At 37.6% G+C, this 22836-nt stretch overlaps 1 protein-coding gene and 1 pseudogene across 1 annotated transcript in view; one reads left to right on the forward strand and one right to left on the reverse strand.

The window, feature by feature from the left end:
- LOC123862956 (RNA-binding motif, single-stranded-interacting protein 3) overlaps positions 1-22836 on the forward strand; it is a 1542535-nt gene that overhangs the window by 382359 nt on the left and 1137340 nt on the right. The gene's annotated exons all lie outside the window — the stretch shown is intronic.
- Positions 7880-8070, reverse strand: LOC123862955 (ATP synthase subunit ATP5MJ, mitochondrial-like; annotated as a pseudogene).

The raw sequence follows: 22836 nt of genomic DNA on the forward strand, positions 1-22836 counted from the left end.
TCTAACTGGTATTAAACAACTCCCATGTGTCCAGAATTATTTTAGGCACTTTATATATATGATCTTTAGAAGAGTCCTAGTTTTACTATTTTTATTTGAGAATTTCAGATGAGGAAACAGAGGCATGGAGACTTAAAGTGATTTCCTATGTCACCCAGGTCCTTGAGAAACCAGTAAGCAGATAGCTCAGTATAAAAAATGTTGGTCTAATGGCATTCACAGGCTGTGGTGCAAGACTGGCCTGCATTTGAGTCTAGAATGGGGCGGATTCTGGAATGGATTGCTGCTTTCTAAATGTAGGTCTGGAGGACTTCAGGGGAAGATGGTGGAGAGGAGGACCCTAAGCTCACCTCATCCCATTGATACAACTAGAAAACACCCAGATCAGTGTAAATAACCCAGAAAATGACACTAAGACTGGCAGAAAATACTCTCCACAGCTAGATGTAGAGAGGAGGCCACACTGAAGAGGGCAGGAAGGGCAGAGACACAGTTGGGAGCAAAATGGACTGTGGTCATCTGTGGGAGGGAGGGATGCCCTGGGAGAGGAGAGATAGAGACCCTCACACTAGGGAGCCTGCGTGGGGTAGATGAATCTCCATAACATTTGGCTTTGAAAACCAGAGGGGCTGGTTAAAAACTAGAATTTAAAAATTAGTGGGCTCGGCTCTGGAAGAGACAAAGCAGGGCAGGACAAAATAGCACAGCAAACAACCCCACACAGATAAAGCATGGAAGTGGCAGTTTGAAAAACACCTGGGGTATACAAGAGGGAGAGTAGTTTACTTATCTCAGAAGTGTGTCCCAGATGGATAGAGATCTTGGGAGACTCCTCTAGGAACAAAGGAGCTGGCAAGTGCCATATCCCTCTCCACCCCCCTGCATATACACATGGCCATCTGCAGGAAACAGCATAGCTCCAAGACTCAATACCTAACTTGCTAACACTGCTGCTCCCCACCCCCATGAACATTGTAGATCCTCTCCCTCCAATATGCTTTTGGCCCAAACCCATCCAGGCTGGTACCTCAGGCCTGCCAGTGTGCAAGCAGCCCCCAACAGGGGCCAGCACCACTCCAAAGTGACTCCTGCCCTGGAGGGAGAGGAAGATAACCACACATACAAGTCACACCGTGGCCCCAACAGTGGGCCGGAAGCAGACAACTGGTCTGATTGCAGGCCCTGCCCAACAATGAAAGCCTCTCAGGAAAAACACCCTGCAGTTTGGTGCTACCACATCTCTGGAAAATACCTGGTTAGACTCAACTCAAGCCCAAGGCAGCCACAGATTGGCCTGCTAACACCACAGGGAGAAAACACTGCTCACAACAGGCAAAGAAAACCATGGCAGACAACTGGACTAAAGGAAAAAGTGGCTCACCAAAAATAGCAGGGCACACACAACACTCATAGGAGACATGCCTGAAATGCCAGGTTCTGGTGAACAGGCGACACTGCACTGCAGGACACTAGAGGACCTCTTCTTCATAAGGCCACTACTTTCAAGAGCAGGAGACGTAGCTGATTTTCCTGACACATAGAAGCAGACACAGAAAGTTACATAAAATGAAGAGGCAGAGGAATATGTCTCAAATGAAAGAACAGGACAAAAATCACAGCAAGAGAGCTAAATGGATGGAGATAAGTAATATGCCTGATACAGAATTTAAAGTAATGTCCATTGGGGCTTCTGGGTGGCTCAATTGGTTAAATGTCTGCCTTTGGCTTGGGTCATGGTCCCAGGGTCCTAGGATTGAGCCCTGTGTCAGGCTTCCTGCTCAGTGGGGAGCCTGCTTCTCCCTCTCCCTCTACCACTGCCCCCTGCTTGTGCGCGTGCTCTCTCTCAAAAAAAATGGATAATATCTTTTTTTAAAAAAAAGTAATGGTCATAAAGATACTCACTGGATTCAAGAAAAGAATGGAGGACATCAGGGCAACCTTTACAAAAGAGATAAAAAGAACCAATCAGAGATGAAGAACACAATAAATGAAATTAAAAATACACTAGATAGAATAAATAGGCTAGAGGAAGCAGAAGAACGAATCTGACCAGGAAGACAGAGTAATGGAATATAATCATCAAGCTGAGCAAGTGAGAGAAACAAAAAAATTATGCATAATGAGAATAGACTTAGGGAACACAGTGGCACCATCAAGCATTACAGAGATTCCCAGGAGAAGAGAAAGAAAAGGGGGTACAAAATTTATTTAAAGAAATAATAGCTGAAAACTTCCCAAATCTGGTGAAGGAAACAGAAATCCAGATCCAGGAGGCACAGAGATCCCCTAACAAAATCAATCCAAGGAGGTCCACACCAAGACATATAGTAATTAAAATGGCAAAAAGTAGTGATAAAGAGGGAATTTTAAAAGCAGAGAACAGAAAGCAATTGTATACAAGGGAAACCCCATAAGTCTATCAGCTGATTTTTCAGCAGAAACTTTGCAGGCCAGAAAGGAGTAGGATGATATATTCAAAGTTCTGAAAGGAAAAAATCTGCAGCCAAGAATATTCTATCCTGCAAGGGTATCATTCAGAATAGAAGGAGAGATAAAGAGTTTCCCAGACGCACAAAAGTTAAAAGAATTCATGACACCTAAACCCGCCCTATAAGGAAAGTTAAAGGGGACTCTTTAAGTGGAAAGGAAAGACCATAATTAAGAGTAAGAAAAGTGGGAAGCACAAAAGCTGTGAAAATAGGTATATCTGTAAAAACTCAGCAAAGGGACCCCCCAACCCCTGCAAAAAAAAAAAAAAAAGATGTAAAGTATGACACCACGTACCTAAAACATCGTGGGGTAAATAAAGAGTAAAAAATAGGTTCAAACTTACATGACCACCAACTTAAAATGGACGGCTATATGCAGAAGATGTTATACACAAGCTGAATGGTAACCACAAATCAAAAACCAGTAGTACCTATGCAAAAAATAAAGAGAAAGAAATCTAAGTATGTCACTAAAGAAAGCCATATAATCATAAGAGAAGAGAGCAAGGGAAGAAAGGAACAGAAACGAACTACAAAAACATCCACAAAATAAGTAACAAAAAGGCAATAAAATCATACCTATCAATAATTACTTTGCATGTAAATGAACTAAAGGCTCCAGTCAAAAGACATAGGGTAATGGAATGGATAAAAAAGCAAGACCGATCTGTATGCTGCCTACAAGAGACTCATTTCAGACCTAAAGACACATGCAGATTGAAAGCGAATGTTTGGGAAAGCATTTATCATGCAAATGGAAGTGAAAAGAAAACCAGGGTAGCAATACTTATATCAGACAAAATAGACTTTAAAAGAAAGACCATAACAAGAGACAGAGATGGACACTATATAATCATCAAGGGAACAGTACTCAACAGTACTTCCAACAGGAAGATAAAACAGTCGTAAATATGTATGCACCCACTATGGGAGCACCCAAATACATAAAGCAGGTAATAACAAACATGAACAAAGTAATCAATAGTAATACAATAGTAATAGGGGACTTTAATACCCCAATTATATCGATGGACAGATCATTCAAACAGAAAATCAATGACAACCGTCTCTTTGACACATTGGGCCAGATGGATTTAACAGATATATTCAGAACATTCCATCCTAAAACAGCAGAATACACATTCTTTTCAAGTGCATACAGAACATTCTCCAGAATAGATCACATATTAGGCCACAAAACAAATCTCAACAAATTTTAAAAAATTGAAGTTACACTGTGCATCTTCTCTGACCACAATGCTATGAAACTATAAATCAAGCACAAGAAAAGATCTGGAAAGAGCGCAAAAACATGGAGGGTAAATAACATGTTACTAAACAATGAACAGGTCAACCAAGAAGTCAAAGAAGAAATTAAAACAAAAACAAAAACAAAACAATAACACATGGAGACAAATGAAAATGAAAACACAGTGGTACAAAATCTTTGGGATGCAGCAAATCTGTTCTAAGGGCAAAGATTATAGTGACACAGGCCTACCTCAAGAAGCAGGAAAAATCTCAAACAACCTAACCTTGTACTTTAAGGAGCTAGAAACAGAACAATAAAAAAAAAAAAAAAAACCCAAAACCAAAAAACAAAAAACTCCAAACCAGTAAAAGGAAGGAAATAATAAAGATTAGAGCAAATATATGAAATAGAAATAAAAAAAAATAAATAAACCCCAAACCCCAAACCAAATCACAGTAGAACAGATCAATGAAACCAGGAACTGGTTCTTTGAAAAGAACAATAAAATTGATAAACCTTTAGCCAGACTCATCAAAAAAAAAAGAGAGGACTCAAAACAAAATCAGAAATGAAAGAGAAATAACAACTGATGCCACAAAATACAAAGGATTGTAAGAGAATATTATGAAAAATTGTATGCCAGCAAACTGGACAAGGAGAATTATATGCCAGTAAATTGGACTCGAAGAAATGGAAAAATTCCTAGAAACATATAACCTTCTGAAACTGAACCAGGAAGAAATAGAATATTTGAACAGGCTGATTACCAGCAATGAAATCGAATCAGTACTCAAAAATTTTCCAAAAACCAAAAGTCCAGGACCAAATTGGTGAATTTTACCAAACATTTAAAAGAGCGTTAATACATATTTTTCTCAAACTATTCCAAAAATAGAAGAGAAAGGAAAACTTCCAAGTTCATTCTATGAGGCCAGCAGTACCCTGATGCTAAAACCAGATAAAGACACTTCCAAAAAAGGGAACTACAGGCCAATACCTCTGATGAAGATAGACACAAAAATCTTCAGCAAAATATTAGCAAGCCAAGTCCAAGAATACATTAAAAGAAATCATTTACTACAATAAAGTGGGATTTATTTCCGGGATACAAAGGAGGTTCAACATTTGCAAATCAATCAACATGATACATCACATCAGTAAGAGAAAGGATAAAAACCATATAATCATTTCAATCAATGCAGAAAAAGAAACTGACAAAGTACAACATCCATTCATGATAAAAATCCTCAACAAAGAGATTTAGAGGGAACATACCTCAACATAATAAAGGCCATACATGAAAAACCCATAGCTAACATCATATTCAATGGAGAAGAACAGAGCTTTTCCCCTAAGTTGGGAACAAGACAAGGATATCACTCTTAATACTTTTATTCAACATAGTACTAGAAGTCCTAGCCACAGAAATCAGATAAGTGAAAGGAATAAAAGACATTGAAATTGGTAAGGAAGATATAAAATTATCACTCTTTGTGGATGACATGATACTATATATAGAAAACCCTAAATACTCCATTAAAAACTATTAGAATTGGTAAATGAACTCAATAAAGTTGCAGGATACAAAATCAATGTACAAGTCTGTTGCATTTCTATACATTAATAATGAAGCAGCAGAAAGAGAAATTAAGCAAACAATCCCATTTACAATTGCACAAGCAATAATAACATACCTAGGACTAAACTTAACCAGGAGGTAAAAGACCTATATTCTGAAAACTGTAAGACAGTGATGAAATAAATTGAAGATGACAGAAACAAATGGAAAGATATTCCATGCTCATGGATTAGAAGAACAAATATTGTTAAAATGTTCATACTACCCGAAACATTCTATAGATTTAATGTAATCCCTATCAAAATACCAAAAGCATTTTTCATAGAACTAGAGGAAACAATTCTAAAATTTGTATGGAACAACAAAAGATCACGAAGAGCCAAAGCAATCTAAAAAAGAAAAATAAAGTTATAGTTATGAAAATTCCAGATTTTGAGTTACACTACAAAGCTGTGTAATCAAAACAGTATGGTACCAACACAAAAACAGACACATAGAACAGGATAGAAATCCCAGAAATAAAACCACAATCAGATGGTTAATTAATCTTTGACAAAGGCAGTAAGAGTATGCAGTGGGAAAAAGAGTCTTTTCAACAAATGGTGCTGGGGAAAATGGACAGCTACATGCAAAAGAATGAAACTGGACCACTTTCTTACACCATACACAAAAATAAAGTCAAAATGGATTCCTAAATGTGAGATCTGAAACCATAAAAATCATGGAAAAGAACACAGGCAGTAATTTCTCTGACAAGCCATAACATTTTTTTTTTTAGATATGTCTTCTGAAGCAAGGGAAACAAAATAAAAAATAAACTATTGGGGCTAGATCAAGATAAAAAACTTCTGCACAGCAAAAGAAACAACAAAACTAAAAGACAACCTACTGAACAGAAGATATTTGCAAATGACATATACAAAAAAGGGTTAGTATCCAAATTAAATAAAGAACTTATACAATTCAACACCCCTTAACCAAATAATCCATTTTAAAAATGGGCAGAAGACATGAACAGATATTCCTCCAAAGAAGATATACAGTTGGCCCACAGACACATGAAAAGATGCTCAACATCACTCATCATCAGGGAAATGCAAATCAAAACCACGATGAGATACGACCTCATACCTGCTGGAATAGCTAAAATTAAAAACACAAGAAACAGCAAATTTTGGTGAAGATGTGGAGATCAAGGAGCACTTGTGCACTGTTGGTGGAAATGCATACTGGTGCAGTCACTGCGGGAAACAATATGGAGGCTCCTCAAAGAGTTAAAAATAGAACTATCCTACGATCCAGGAATCACATTGCTGGATATTTACCCAAATAATAAACAGTAATTCAAAGGGATATATGAACCCTTATGTTTATAGAAGCATTATATACAATAGCCAAATTATGGAAGCAGGCCAAGTGTGTATCGAAAGATGAATGGAAAAAGAAGTGACATACATACATACATATATATATATACACACACACACACACACAATGGAATATTATTCAGTCATAAAAAAGAACAAAATCTTGCCATTTGCAACAACATGGATGGAGCTAGAGAGTATAATGCTAAGCAAAATAAGTCAGAGAAAGAGAAATACCATATAATTTCACTCATATGTGGAATTTAAGAACCAAAACAAATGAACAAAGTGAAAAATAGAGAGACAAACCAAAAAACAGACTCTTAACTATAAAGAATGATGGTTATCAGAGGGGAGGTGGGTGAGAGGATGGGTGAATTAGGTGAAGGAGATTAAGAGTACACTCATCTTGATGAGCAGTGAGTAATATATAGAATTGGTGAATCACTACATTTTACACCTGAAACTAATATTACACTGTATGTTAACTATACTGGAATTAAAAAAACAAAAATGTCGGTCTGTTCTTCATTTACCTTTATCTGTGTAATAATGATGATCATACTCACCTGAAAGGGTGTTTGTAGAAATTGGATGAAACGATGTATCTAAAGAAGGTAACATTGTCAGTGGCTATTGATAAATGTTGAGAAATTTTAGTTATTATCAGAGAATTTTGCACAAAATAGCACTTGATGAATGTAAGTTACATTTTCTGCCACTCCCCCTTTTCTTCTTTGAGTCTTTGGTGGTTTTGTTTACCTTGAAATTTCTAATAGCAGTGCATTAGTTATGTGGGACATAAAACAAACAGCCTTAAAATATTGTAACTCTAGTCAATAAAAGTTTATGTCTCACTCACAAAAAGTCCAAAGTGGGTTTTCTTGATGGGGCAGCTATGTTCCAAGCTGTGACTCAGGTCTTCCACTGCATCCTCTGCCTTGAGTGCAGACAAGAAAAGAGCAAGCAGACCATCTCAGGAGGGTTTAAAAAATAATTATAAACACAACACTTTTTTATTGCCCATTTTTTTTGTTTGTTTGGTACACCTCCCAGGTACCTTTATTCACTCCACAAAGGAAACAACATGTCTACAAGTTTACAGCGATGCTCCATGTTCTCATCTAACAGAGCTTGCTGATATTTACAGCCAGACTGATGCTCCATCTGATGTGTACTCAAGTAAAGCTGGTTAATGATGACCATGAGCAGGTGCAGAACTCAAAGCTTTCAAAGCTTTACTTCCTTGATTTTATAAATGATGAAGCCCATCAATCCCATTCCTACCCAAATCTCCTGATAAACTTGGGTAGAATAGGGCTTCGGGGGGACCCAAACATTTTTAACAAGGCTTTGAAACAACTTGTATGAACCCCGGCGCATGCTGCGGGGACCTGCCTGGCCAATGACTCGGAAAGGTCACCGAGGGCCACATTGCCTAGTTCGTAAAGCACTGACCCTGGAGGAAGGCTCAGGAACCCCATGCACTTTCTGGTTATATTTAGGTAATTGAAAGTCCAGTCTGTCAAAATGTCCAGTCTTTTGTAATTAGCAAACTTGTGAACATGATTTGAAGTTAGTTTTCCCATCTAGAACTCGAGCCTGTGGCATTTGGTTTTCAGTGGGAGAGGGTGAATATAGTCATTAAAGCTTCACTATTTCTCATCTCCCTCCTTCTCACCATTCTGTAGACATTTAAAAAAAATAAACTTTTATTATGTTTAGTGCATAGCCTGATGAATTTTCACAAAGTAAAACACAAAAAGTCATGTAATACAGATTCTTTGGGTTTTGTCCACTATGAAATATTTTCTTTCTTTCTTTCTCTCTCTCTTCTCTCAATACTTTAAATATTTCCCTCCACTCTTTTCTTGCTTGCATGGTTTCTGAGGAGAAGTAGGATGCAATTCTAATTTGTTCCTCTATAGAAAATGTGTTTTTCTCTCTTGCTTCTTTCAGGATTTTTTTTTTTTTTTGTCTTTGATTTTCTGTAGTTTGAAGATGATATTCCTAGGTGTAGATTTTTTGACATTTATTCTCCTTGGTGTTCTCTGAATTTCCTGGAGCTGTGGTTAGGTGTTTGACATTAATTTGGGTTAAATTCTCAGTGATTATTGTTTCACATTTTCTTCTCTTCCTTTCTTCTCCTTTTGGTGTTCTCATTATGTGTACATTACACCTTTTTGTAGTTGTCCACAGTCCTTAGAATTCTGTTCTCTATTTTTCATCTTTGTTCTCTTTGCTTTTTAGTTTTTGAAGTTTCTATTGCTATATCCTCTAGCTCAATGATTCTTTCCTCAGCCATGTCCAGTCTATATAAGCTTATGAAAGTCATTCTTCATTTCTCTTACAGTGTTTTTTTAAATCTCTAGCATTTCTCTTTCGTTCTTTATTAGGATTTTTATCTCTCAGCTTACATTGTCCATCTGTCCCTTCATACCATCTACTTTATCCATTAAAGCTCTTAACATATTAATCATAGTTGTTTCAAATACCCAGTCTGATGATTCCTATATCCCTGCCATATCTGGTGCATATCTGGTTTAGCAAGCATCCTGATGCTTGCTTTGGCTCTTCAAACTGTATTTTTTCCTTTTGGTATGCCTTTTAATTTTTTCTTGATAATCAGACATGGGTCCTGGGTAAAAGCACCTCCAGTGAATAAGCCTTTACTGATGTGGCGGTGGGGTGTCGGGAAGGGAAATATTCTATAGTCCTGTGACTAGGTCTGTCTCTCAGGGACCCTGTGTGTCTGGACAGTGAAATTCACAAGGGTTTCTCAGTTTTTTCTCCCCATTGAGGTAGGACAGGATGACACCAACAGACTAGAGTTGGATATTTTCTTTCCCCTGGGCAAGTTAGGCTCTGATAATACCTCAGCGGGTTAGGTTCTAGTTAACTAGTTCTCCCTGAGGATAGGCCTTGTTAAGAAGAGTGCTCTGGCTTATTTCAAAATGGTTCCTTATTCTCTTTCCCTGCAGGAAGCCTGAAGGGATTGATTTTTTTCAGATATTTACTATGGGAATCTGGTTGAGCTCCGAGAGGTAAATCTCACAATGGTGAGGATCTTCCCTCTGCCTGAGTCCCCTGGAGTTTTTCATTCTGAGAGTTGCCCACGCTGAGCCTCTAGCAATTAGTTCATCAGTTACAGTTCAAATTTTCTTACCCCAGCACTGGTTCCTGTGGCAATTTCTTCATGAGTCTCTGCTCTGGGAAGCTGTGATGATCTGTATTCACCCATCTCTCCAGTTGTGGGGGCAGGAGTTTGTTTTTTGTCTTTCCTTCTCTTATGGATCCAAGTAGAGTTGTTGGGACAGAGCGGTGACTTCAAAGCTCCTTAAACCTTCCTCACCTTCATTATTGACATGTATTTTTACTTGGTATAGAATTCTAAGTTGTATTCATCTCAGTAATTTTATTTTTTTAAATTCTAGAATTTCCCCTTAATTTTTCACAGATTCAAGTTCTCTGGTGAAATTCTGATCTTGACTCAATTTTCTTGAACATACTAATCACAGCTATTTTAAAGTCTGTGTAGCTCACATATCTGGATCATCCATAGGTCTGTTTCTGTTAATTCTTTTTCCTTTGGTACTTTATACTCTTGGTATACTCTTGGTAATTCTGAACTGAATGCCACACATTTTGTTACCAAATATTAGAGTCTATGAATGCTGTTATATTTTTCCATTAAAGATTTTGTTCATTTTCTGGCCAAATGATTAGAGCTGATTTGAGGCAGAGTTTCCAGTCCTTGTAAGATCTGGTCCATTTCTGCTTTGTTCTAACTATGGAGTGTGATCCTATAGAGACTCAGCACTGATGTGGACCCTAAACTTCTGATTTTTATCCCCCAACATTTTATACTGCCTAAAGGTCTGCTTAGCTCTCAGTTTCCCAGCAGCTGCTTTCTGCTCTGGCTCTCCAAATGTGGCCACTTTATCATACACACTGAGAAGTGATTAGATTGATAAGAGTAGTATAGAAAGTTATGCTCACCTCAGTGATTTGTTTCTGGTTGGTAGCATCATGGTCTCTTTTAAGTTCCATCCCCCTTAATAACTGCCACACCTTCTAACATCTTTGATGGCTTCCAAGAGATGTTTTTAGTTTGTGTTTTGTTTTGCTTTGTTTTTCTATTCCATCTAATTTTTCTAGTTGTTCTAAGTTGAAGGATTGGTCTGCCAGAGCTGATACATTAGATCCAGAAGTGTAGGTTTTAGAGACCAGATCTAGAAGTGGTATACATCATATACTTTCAGATTCCATTGGCCAGAAGAGATTTCTTCCTAGATCAAGCTGGGCTACAAAATGTAGTCTTCCTCTGTGCCCAGGAAGAAAATAAAGCAGTTTAGTGATGCTATAACATGTTTTTCTGCTGTAGGCAATGACTTAAGGATTTGTTATGTACTTTGGAGATTTCAATGTGATCTTTATGCATTTTCAGCCCAATTATAAGTTAATGCTTAAAAGATAGGGAAAGGGGCCATAGAATAATCTATGTATAATTTTTTTAAAAATCCGCATTTATTAAATTCCTTTTTTATTCAGAGCACTATGCTAGGCACATTCACATCTGTCCTCTTCTCGAATACTCACATGGATCCTGCAAAGCTACGTGTTATTATTTTCTACATTTTTTTTAACATGGTATGTGTGAGACTGAAGTGGTTATTTAATTTGTGCTTTGTGATGTGGAGTAAAGACTTATTAATTCATTCCATAAGATGATTTTTCCTTTTTATTGTTGCAAGTTGCTCTTATTACATCCAAATGCAAGATAATACAGTAATTGAAACCAAGAGCTCTGGAACTAGGCTGCTGGGTTTCACTCCCTTCTCTACCACTTCCTGATTGGTTCAACCAACAGACAATTTACTTCATTTCTCTTGCCTCAGTTTCCTGCTCTGTAAAATAGAGATAATAATAGATTGTTGTATTGAATAAATTAATTTGAAAAGAGCCTAGAAAGTGCCTGTTACATAATAAAAACTCAATAATTACTAACTATTAACATTATGTGGAAGCAGATGATTTCATTGCTATTTTTATTACTGATTTACATAATGCATTGTAGCTTTGTAAGAGCTGCCCTAGAATACAAGTTCTGTGAGTTCAGGGACTTTTTCCCTCAGGAGGAAGTACAACACTTGGCACCAACAAAAGATGTAGGTTATTGAATTTCAAATCATAAAAGAAGAAAGGTGTGGCTGCCTTTTTTCATTTATCCTTATTCATTTCCAGGCAATAGTGTTTATCATATATTTTTCCCTCTTTTATTTGCCTCCTCCCCCTTTTTTTGCAAAGAACCTATTTTCCCTAGTGTTAAAATCCTAAATAGCTCTGAATATATCAGTTACCAACTTATTTCTCTTGAATTGGAGATTACTGCGGTGCATGATTAAAGTGTTAGGAGGAGTGCATGTAATTTTGGTCAAGGTAGTAGATATGTACTTGCTAACATGATGTAAAATGTATGCCTTTACACTGTCACAAAACAACCTGTATTGTGACTTGTTTCACAATATCTGTACGGAATACCGTGTATTTTTGACAGTTCTTTCCTGTTTCTGACAGATTTTTTTTTTCCTTTTTAAAAGTAAGGAAGGCACACATTTCTGTACTTGTTTTCACTTTTGCTTCACTTATGGTAGCATCTCTCTCTTATTATACAAAATATAGTTATCTGTCAATCAGTATTTACGAAGCACTTAGTGCATCTCTACATACACATCCCTGCTAGGGTCTGACGATGAGAAAAAGAACATGCAAGCAGAAAGAAAAGGATCACATCTTAAATTGTTGGAAATGTGTTAACCTATTGCAAAAGTGCGTTGAAAATAAGTGAGGTCTTGTTTTCTTATTATTGTTAATATTTTGGCATATTAATTTCTTAGGGCTGCTATAAAGAATTACCATAAACTGGATGGCTTTGAACAACAGAAATTTATCCCCCCCCTCAGTTCTGAAGACCTCAAGTCCAAAATCAAGGTGTGATTGGATTTGGTTTCTTCTGGAAGCTCTAGGAGAATCTATTCCATACCTCTGATGGCTTCTGGTGGCTGTGGATGGTCCTTCGCATTGCTCGGCTTATTGACACGTGATGCTAACCTGTGCCTTTGTCTTCACATCACATTCTCTGCTGTTTCTCCTCTATTGTTAGTATCTTCTCTTCTAAAGGCACTTGTCATTACATTTAGGGCCCACTCAGGGGCCAGGATGGTCTCATATCAAGATGCTTAACTTAATTATATCTTCAAAGACCATTTCTTTTTCCACAGAAGGTTACATTCACAGGTTCTGAGTAGACATATCTTTTGTGGGATCATCATTCAATCTACTACACTGGGTATGTGTCATTTTTCCTTGTGTTTTCTCCTGTTTCAGGTTCATAGAAATCTCCCTCAAGGACAAGGAACATATCTTGTGTCTTTTGGGTTCCCTACAGCCCAGTCAAGCGCTCTACCCAGTCAAGCCCTCTTAATGTATTGAGATGTATATGTATCTTAATGTATTTTGAGAGCTATTAAAGGAATGGATGGCACACATGTGCATACAGAGGACTGAAACAATCTTATGACATATAATGACACAGTTAGAGCTTAGTGCTAAGACTGACGAATAGGAAAATAGTGTGTGTTTTAGGAGTGGTAAATGCTATGATATGGCTAATTGCATATAGAAAGTCATCTTATGCTAGTCTAGGGGGTGATAGAAAGGCTTCCTGGGGAAGGAAGCATAGCTAATGAATTTTGAAGGACTGAACAGGAAGTGAACTGTGAGAACAATGAGGATGAGTATTCTAGGCACAGAGAACAACAAATGCAGAGATTTCCAGTATGAAGCTTCTGGAACCATCAGGAAGTATTCTGTGTGACTGGAAGATATGATACATGAGGTGCAGGTATGACCCATCGGAGTAGAGGGTAAATGGCAAGAGATAACACTGGGGTTTCATGAAGGCTGCATCATGAAGGATCTTATATGCTCTAACAAAGAGTTTGTATTTATTTGTAAAAATAAGAAAATCATTGACATGGTGGCTGAGGTATCTTCAGATTAACATTTCACAAAATGGTGGTAGTTGGGAAAGAGATTGGGCATTAGTGAGACCAGAGGCAGGTTGGTCCATTTTACATTGCTAAAATAATCTGGGTATAAATGATGGAATGATGGTTGCCTCAGTTATGACAGTCTAGGCAGAGAGTGGAAGTATGGTATTTGAGCATTATTAAAATGATGTAGGACTGTTGGGGCATGGTAGCCAATTGGAGTTAGGCCATATGGAAAAGAGAGGAGTCAAGGATGATTTTTTTTTTAAGATTTTATTTATTTATTTGACAGAGAGAGACACAGCGAGAGAGGGAACGCAAGCAGGGGGAGTGGGAGAGGGAGAAGCAGGCTTCCCACTGAGCAGGGAGCCCAAATTGGGGCTCGATCCCAGGACCCTGGGATCATGACCTGAGCCAAAGGCAGATGCTTAACGACTGAGCCATCCAGGCGCCCCTCAAGGATGATTTTCAAATGTCTGATTTGTTTGACTCTAATAAACAAGTAATGGTATCATTCATGGCAACTGAGGACAGAGAATGAGGGGCATTGAAACTTTCTGTGCCTCATTTCCCTCATCTGTACAATGACTAAGGAAACCCTACCCTCCCTATCTCATGGCATTATTAGCAGCAAATAAGGTAAAGCATTTTAAATATTTTTAAAATTATAAAGCAGGCTCCCCAATTTTTCTCTATGTTGATTTACATTTAACCAAAATTTATAATTCAAACAAAACAAAAATTATAAAGAAGTATATATAAATATATGAGGACAAAAGTGTATTTTTTTAAATAAAGGAACTTCTCTTTTGGAGATGGCAAGAAATATGTGTCTACAGTCCAAGTTCTCCTTTCCCTCTCTTTGCTTTTCTATCCTACACTGTGATTTCATCATGCCAGAGACTGAAGAAAAAAAATCCACCGCCACTCTCTGATGCCTGTTTTCCTCAAGCCCACGCTCGCTCTGCAGCTTCCCATTTGAGGTTTCTTGGTACCTTGCAATTTCACCAAGCGACCATCCCATCTCCACCCTGGTGCAGGCATGGCCCTGCTGCCCTCGATGTGTGCATGCGGGCGCACACACTCACACACACACACGCAGGGTTTGAGCTCAGTAATCCCCAGTTAAGATCTTGGGTACCATATCAGTGTTCTTCTCTACAAAATGGGTGTAATGTTTATCTGTTTCCCATGACTGATGACCAAATGAAATTAAATACACATAACATGTGTAAATTGCTGCTTACTATACTTGGGAAAAAAATAACCACTCAGTAAATAGTACTTTATTATCGCTGTTTTGCAATACAAACTCTGCTGAGAGATCTGCCTTGCCCTTGGAAATCCTTCCTGCTCCCCAACTTTATAAATTACTGGAGACCCTGATGGGCTTTGATCTCCGCATTTGGACTTCCCTGTGTCACAGATCACTTATTTTCCCTACTCTACTCCACCCTGTCTTTTTGAATTTCTGTAACCCTTAGGGTCTGTTTCATAACATTTAATGCTAAATCACTGAACAGTCTGCTTTATGTTCACTTTGTCTTTTTGTTTTGTATTTCATTTTTTTATTTGAGTATAGCTGACACACAATGTTACATTAATGAGTATAGTTGACACATAACGTTACATTGGTTTCCAGTATACAACTTAGTGATTTGACAAGTTTACACCCTATGCCATGTTCACCACAAGGGTAGCTGCCATCTATCCTGTTACATGGCTATTACTTCACTTGGTCTTTTAAAAGTAGGCCCAGAATTCTTCTGGTAGATGTATCTAGCATATGTGGGGCACCACAAGGTACAACAAATAGGAAGGGTTTGAGAATCAACATATCGTTTTGATTTTCACAGTTCTTTTTTTTTTTTTTTTAAGATTTTATTTATTTATTTGAGACAGAGAGAATGAGAGAGAGAGAGCACATGAGAGGGGGGAGGGTCAGAGGGAGAAGCAGGCTCCCTGCCGAGCAGGGAGCCTGATGCGGGACTCGATCCAGGGACCCCAGGATCATGACCCGAGCCGAAAGCAGTCGCTTAACCAACTGAGCCACCCAGGCGCCCTGATTTACACAGTTCTCAACGTCTCTTCTTTGGGGGTCTTATTGAAGTTCTCATTGTCCAGTCCTCTCTCTGTGTACTAAAATCAAACTTCATGCTTTAAAGGAAGAAATAAAGTGGAAAAAAAAAAAAAACGAGGTGGGAGATACCACTTTTTTAAAACTTTGATCTCAAAATGGGGGAGAATGTTGGGTTTTAGAACATTCTGATCTACTTGGATTTATTTTTTCATTCTCCGACAATTCAAAAATTGCAATAATCATTGCATTATACTCTAAATGCCCTAGTTAGAACCAGAGCCAAGATTATTTCATCCTACTATTAGGAAAGAGCTGTAGGAAGGAGCCCATAAAACATCCTTGTTTTCTTGATATGAATGCAGATCACCTTACAGCTAGAGGAAAAGCAGCCTCAGGCAGTGGAAGTATTGGCCAGACTGCACCGAGTAGCTTCAGCAAAATGCCTGGGGCAACAAAGAATGGTGGCACAGAGAGGCTGCTTGGGATGGAAGGGTATTTTTGTGACAACTCCTTAATTTCATTTTGCAATTCTATTCAGGGAATCTAAAGGTTGTATAACAGAAGGAAAAGACTGAGGCAACCTTTTGAGTGCAAGCTCTGGTCTGTTTAATAAGAGCAAATTTACTTACCCTCTTCAAGCTCAGTTCTCTTCTCTGTGAAATGGGAATGAAAACATTTTCTTCCAAAGAAAACATTTAATATCTTTCCACGTAGGTATCTGGAGAGTAATAATAATCAGACAACAATCTGTCTCTGAGGTATTTGAGCTCCGTAAGCCCCTTATAAATGTTTTGGCAACTCTTCCAACTTTCTCCTGAAATATAATTAAAACAAAAATTAAAACATGACTATCATGTCAAAGACTTATTTCACTCATTAATGAAAGAGGCAGCAGGATATTAAAGCTGATTCAAAGAGAATTTGAAAAGCTAAGTATCTACAGGCTCTAAAAGAATTACCACTGGAATAAGATTGCTAAATTTAAATATAAAATTTGTTCACTTCCTACAGGGCAATAAAACTGGTAAAATGGTAAAAATATAAATAATAAAAATGGTAACTTTTGGCATTGCCATTTCTACTGTTCAGATATCGTTTGTATTTTTATCAAAGATTGAAGTTAACATTTAACTTCGAAGATTATGAGTTCTAATCAATGGTAAATAGTCAAACAAAGACATCTTCTAGAAAATTAAGTAATCATGGGGAAGACCTGCTAGACATTATTCCTATGACATCCAAAGGACACACTGTTATTATTTTATCTTATTCCCATGTTTTGAAAGTATATTTTAATATTACTTCTTTGTTTTCAGTTTTTTTTTTCATTCTCTTTCCTGATTGGAACATTCAGTTCTTCTGTTTTGTATTTTATTTTCTTCTCTCTGACCCTGTAAGTCTACATGTCTTTAATTCTCTTTTCCCATCAGTTACTTATTGCCAGATTATATCCTCAGATCTTTTCCTATTTTGCGCTCTCATTAAGTCATTATTTGAGTCCGCTTTAGTTCTTATGCTAAAACCTGACTGAAACCTAATTGGCAATGCATAACTATTAGCTTCCTTTTAGTATTAGAGATAGGTGATATTTGCTATTCCACTTCTGGTATCTCAGTATGGTATAGGAAAACAAATCTCAAACAGCATTCTTCCACACATCTGAAGTCCAAAATAAGCAAGCACAAAGTTCTGTAAACTCAATGAACTCTTTATTCTCTGTCCTTTGTCTATTCCCAAATCACCTTGTTTGAGAATTTCACTTAAGGCAAAAGTGTGATATTTTATGGCATGAATTTTCTAACTATTATTCTTTTTAGAATCAAATGATCAAGAACTTTCTAAACTAGTATCCTAGGACCCAGTAGAAATTAAACTTAGGGAACCATTACTAAGCATGGAAGGAGTGATAGATTTTTAAAATTTTTCTGTTCATGTAAAAGTAGGGATATATCAGCTGTATTCTAGCCTGCTCTTGTATCTTGAACACCATCATTTTTACCGATGAAAGCCCGTATCTAATGTCCATTATGCTTGCTAATAAGCCATTGATTTCACCAATGAAAATCTATTTATTTATTAAAAAAGATTTTATTTATTTGTTAGAGAGAGAGTACAAGCAGGGGGAGCAGCAGGCAGAGGGAGAACCAGGCTCCCTCCTGAGCAGGGAGCCTAATGCAGGACTCGATCCCAGGACCCTGGGATCATGACCTGAGCTGAAGGCAGATGCTTAACCTACTGAGCCACCCAGGTGTCCCTGAAAATCTATTTATAATATTCATAATGCTAATTAACAAACTTCTGTGTTGATCAGACATAGAGCTAGCTGAAGCCTTATAGATACCTCCTCTGGTGCATTGTCTTCTGAATAAGTGTCCACTAACACCCCTAGAATATCCTCAAATAGGGAAATTATGCTCTGGGGCCTAGAGGCATGACATTCATTTACATTACACGATCTAGGTTGGAAGTAGTTTAAAGTAAAATGTAGTCTACATCACAACCTGGACTTGGCCTGTTTCTAAATGGAGTTATCACAACCTACCAGTCTTTGTGGAAGGCAGGGATGATATGGTACTTGCTACTGTGCAAGTTTTCTGTCTCTACAGTCCAGAAGCTGGGATAATGGTAACACTTCTTTGGAAATATAAGTCCCATTTACCAAACTTGGTAAGTTTGGAAGTTGAATAGGAAGGCATGGAATCTGAACTTTCCCCGGATGATTGGGATACCCCCTAGGAGGAGACCCCATCACCCAACAACGACCATGCCCTTTGGCTACTGGGAAAATATGAGGAAGTGAAGCATTCTGACTTATTATAAAGAAAGAATATCTTTTTACATTGCTAATATTTTTTTGGGCACTAGTATCTGTTAGAGTTAACTGGAAAAACAAAGACCAAAAGCAACTCTGGTTTAAATTCTATTGTAATTGTGTCAGGTTTTATATTATGATAAAATCTTAGCCTCCTTACAAGGAGATTAAATCCCTTGTTGATTCAGCGTGAATTTAGTTTCTCCAAAGATGAGCAGGATGAGACAAAAACATGACCCATTTTTTTTTCTCCTCAGAGTCCAAATTCTTGCCATGTTTTTTTCTTCTCCCCTCTATCTCAGGAAGATTTCTCACAGCCAGCAGTGCAGAGGCATGCTCTTGCTGCTTGGGTAGTGGAAAGATTCATGGCTTCCTCCAACACATAAGGCCCTGGATTATTTTAGGCAAAAAGAACAGCCTGGAGTGATTCATTGGGCAGTGTGCATGTTGTGCCCTGGCCAGAGCTGTTACCTATTTATGACAATATAATTTCATTTGCTTTTAGAAATGCACTTTATGCCCTGTCTGTCAGACTAACCCAGAAATATGTCCGCCAGGCAAGATGCTTAACCTCCCCTAGCGATCTATGCTGCATAGAGCCGAGTGGCGGGAGTAGAATTGGCAGTTGATCTTGATTCTTCTTTCTAGGAGTCAAGGGGTTGCAACAGTTGCTGAAACTCCCCGAATTTGTGGGTATGAAATTTATGAATCCATGCTATATCATGATCTGCAGGCAAGGATTTATATTACCTACATTTGGAAACACAATTGAAGTGATTGTGTAAATACTAATGTTAGAATAATTTTTTTGCTACGTGAATAGTGATGTACAGTGTCTGGTTTTTGTGTGCTAACCTTAGCCTGCGTTTCACCTTACTTTATTCGACTTTTTTTTCTCTTTAATTTTCTAAGTCTTTAAAAATTTTTAAATTTTTAGAGATTTTACACATACAAGTAATTTTAAGGCAAACATAATGAGCCCTGATGGATGCCCCTTCCACTCCTATCAGATCATGATATTTTCCCAAGGCTTGCTGATTCCTTTCCTTTGCCTTCCTTTCTAGGAAGAACCATTATCATGAATGTGGTATTTTTTTATTCTCATGCATGTTTCCATATACATACTTTCATACATATCCATAAATGAGGAATAGTTTTGCTATGCAGGTTTTAAAATTTTATAACTACTATATAGTTTTCTTTTGTATGATTTTGCCATAATTTATTTATATATACATTTTCTTAGGATGTCCCCAGTTTCTCACCATTACAAGCAATGCTGCGAAGAACATTCTTAACCACGTTTCCCTGTGTAAGGGTTCTCTAGAGGATCAGACTTCAATGGAATTGCTAAGTTTTTGGATATGAATATCTTCAACTTTATCATATATTGCTGAATTGCTCTCCAAAGAGAAATGTTAGAGTTCTTTATATATTCTGGGTACTAAAGTATTGTTGGTTATATGCACAGCAAATATATTTTCCTGTCTGTGGCTTCTCTTTTCCTTTTTTTCATAGTGAGTTTTAAAAGTAATTTTAATTTTAATGTATTCAAAGGTATGGAGTTTTTTATGTTTTGTGCACTTTGTGTCTTGTTCTAAAGATTTTTTTCATTATACATGTTCATGAAAATGTCATCTGATTCCTCATCCTCTGGTTCTTTAGTTTATGTGAGCACACTTCATGGATTGCTCTATGTTTTATGAGCACTGGTGTAATCCATGCTAATTTAGATGCAAGAGTTAGCACCCCTTGATATTCTCAAAATACATTAGTGAGCAAGGTGGATTTTATAGTATTGACAAAGGAGGAGTTCACATCTACTCCACATTAGAGAAACCAACCCCTCCTGTTAGCTCTTTCTGTTCTCTCTCTTTGTTAAATCTTGACCTTACCAGCACTCTCTCTACCAGAATTAGTCCTGCTTTTTTCTCCCTTTGGGGAGCAAAAATAACTCTTCTCTTTGCTTCATGAAAAACTCCACCTGTTTTGCCATGAAATATGGGTAACAGTTGACTTAAAAATTTACAGTCAACAAGAATATAAAAGTGTCATCTCAATCACAATGGGTCTCTCACTTAAAGAAGTTCTCACAATCATTCATTCATGTAATCATATTTATTAAGCATTAACTAAGTGTCAATCATTATACAAGATACTGAGTGAACAAACAATGTCCCAGGTGGAAAAGATGGAGAGGGAGATTTCAGAAGGCTTCTCTGAGGAGGGGACATTTAAAGTGAGGTGGGAAGAGTAAGGAACTAGCTATTCCAAGGTGGGGGAAAATATTTAACAGGAGGTTACCTGACAAATGCAAAAGCCAAATGCAATGAAAACGAGCTTGGCACATTGGGGGAACCTGGAAGGATGACAGTTATAGCTAAAAGGAAATCTTGAAGGAGGAAAATGATATGGAATGGGGATAGAGAGCGTAGGAGTGAAATTATTTCGTTCCTTTTAGGCTTTCATAAAGAGAGGTTAATGATTTGATTTGGGATTTTAAAATATAACATTGGCTGTATTTAGTAGACAGACTGGCAGTGCACAAGAGCAGAAGAAGGAGACCATGTAGGAGGCTCTGGCTGGGGTCCAAGTGAGAGGCAATGAAGACCAAGATTAGTTATTGTGAAAGGTGAGATGTAGAGAGATACACTTAGAGGGAGAGATAACAGAGTTTTCTGAAGAGATAAATAGAGTAAGGAAGAAAATGTAATCAAAGATGGTTCCTGGTGATGTGGCATAGATAAGGATGGGGGACATACACTGAGATAGTGACAACTACCCAGGTAGGTTTCGGGCAGGACAGGGATGGTGCAGGCAAGCATTTTGTCTATTGCGTATCACTTTCAGATGCCTATGAGGCATCCATGTGGAGACATTGAGTATTTAGTTGGATCTAGAGCTCAGAGAAGAGGTGAATTTGGGAGCATCAGCTGGTAGAAAAAGACTTCTTCTCCATTTCATGATGGAGCGAAAGATATATAGATATGAAAAAGGAATGAAGGGAGATCTTTCTTTAGTTTCAACCTAAACTTTATAATCCAGTGACTACCAACCTTAGCCTTGAATTTCTGTGCATGGATAGGGATCTTGGACAGACTGTATCTCAGAAAGCCCAGGGAAAGTCAGAAGTTGGCAGTTGTCCATTTGGTCCTGTTTACAAATCTCATTGTTTCTCTAGTTTTGGGGGTTTTAGAATTTTCAGAGGTAAGTGCTAGGAAGTACTGCACCAGTGTACTACAGAATGAGGTTGATTGCACACTTTTTTTTTATTTTTTACTTTTTAAAAATATTTACTTATTTATTTGAGAGAGAGAGGGAGAGAGAGTGCGCACAAGCAGGTGGAGGGACAGAGGGAAAGGGAGAGAGAGAATCTCAGGCAAACTCTGCGCTGAGCACAGAGCTCAACATGGGGCTCAATCCCAGGACCTGAGCTGAAATCACGACCTGAGCTGAAATCAAGAGTTGGCCATTTAACTGACTGAGCCACCCATGGGCCCCTGATTGCACACTTTAAAGGAAAAATTGAATTATATCATTGGAAGTTTGTTGAGAGATTTGTATCATAATAGATCACTGCTAATAGGCAGCAAAAGTCGCATGCCTGTGTTTATGCAACATTAATAGTTACAAAACTTTTACTTGGGATTCTATTACTATTCCCAAAGTGGATTTTTCAATTATTTCAGTGTAATTGACAGGGAATTTAGCACTTCAGTAGATTGTGCTTACTTTTTCTTGTTGCAGGTAAATTGATGACCACTTGAAGTTCTCTGGCAGAATGTTCTATATGGCCATAGATATATATATGTATATTTGCAGCTTATATTTTGTGTTTATTATCAGTGTTTACTCCACTTATATTTACCTTCAGCTGCTTGCAGATAAAATTCTGGTTGTCTAGTGTTACTGATGATAAGTATATCTATTAGTCAGAAAATATTGGGTGCTTACTATGAACCAGCTGCTGTGGTACCCATGAGAGTTACTAGCAAACTAGGTCATCATTCTTGAGTCCGAGAAACTTACAGTCTGGAAAAGAAACAGGTTTGTAATTACCTACATACATCACAAGATAGAGTGGAAAAATGGTTATATAACAGATTGAAAAAATATATGCTGTGTCACTTCTGGATAACAATGACTGCATGGCATGGGTTTACAGAATATCCCTAATGAAGTGAATGACAACTAATAAAAACTAG

Source organism: Mirounga angustirostris, unplaced genomic scaffold, assembly GCF_029215605.1.
Source record: "Mirounga angustirostris isolate CCGP_5_RB_7025 unplaced genomic scaffold, mMirAng1.0.hap1 SCAF_1, whole genome shotgun sequence".
Lineage (NCBI taxonomy): Eukaryota > Metazoa > Chordata > Mammalia > Carnivora > Phocidae > Mirounga > Mirounga angustirostris.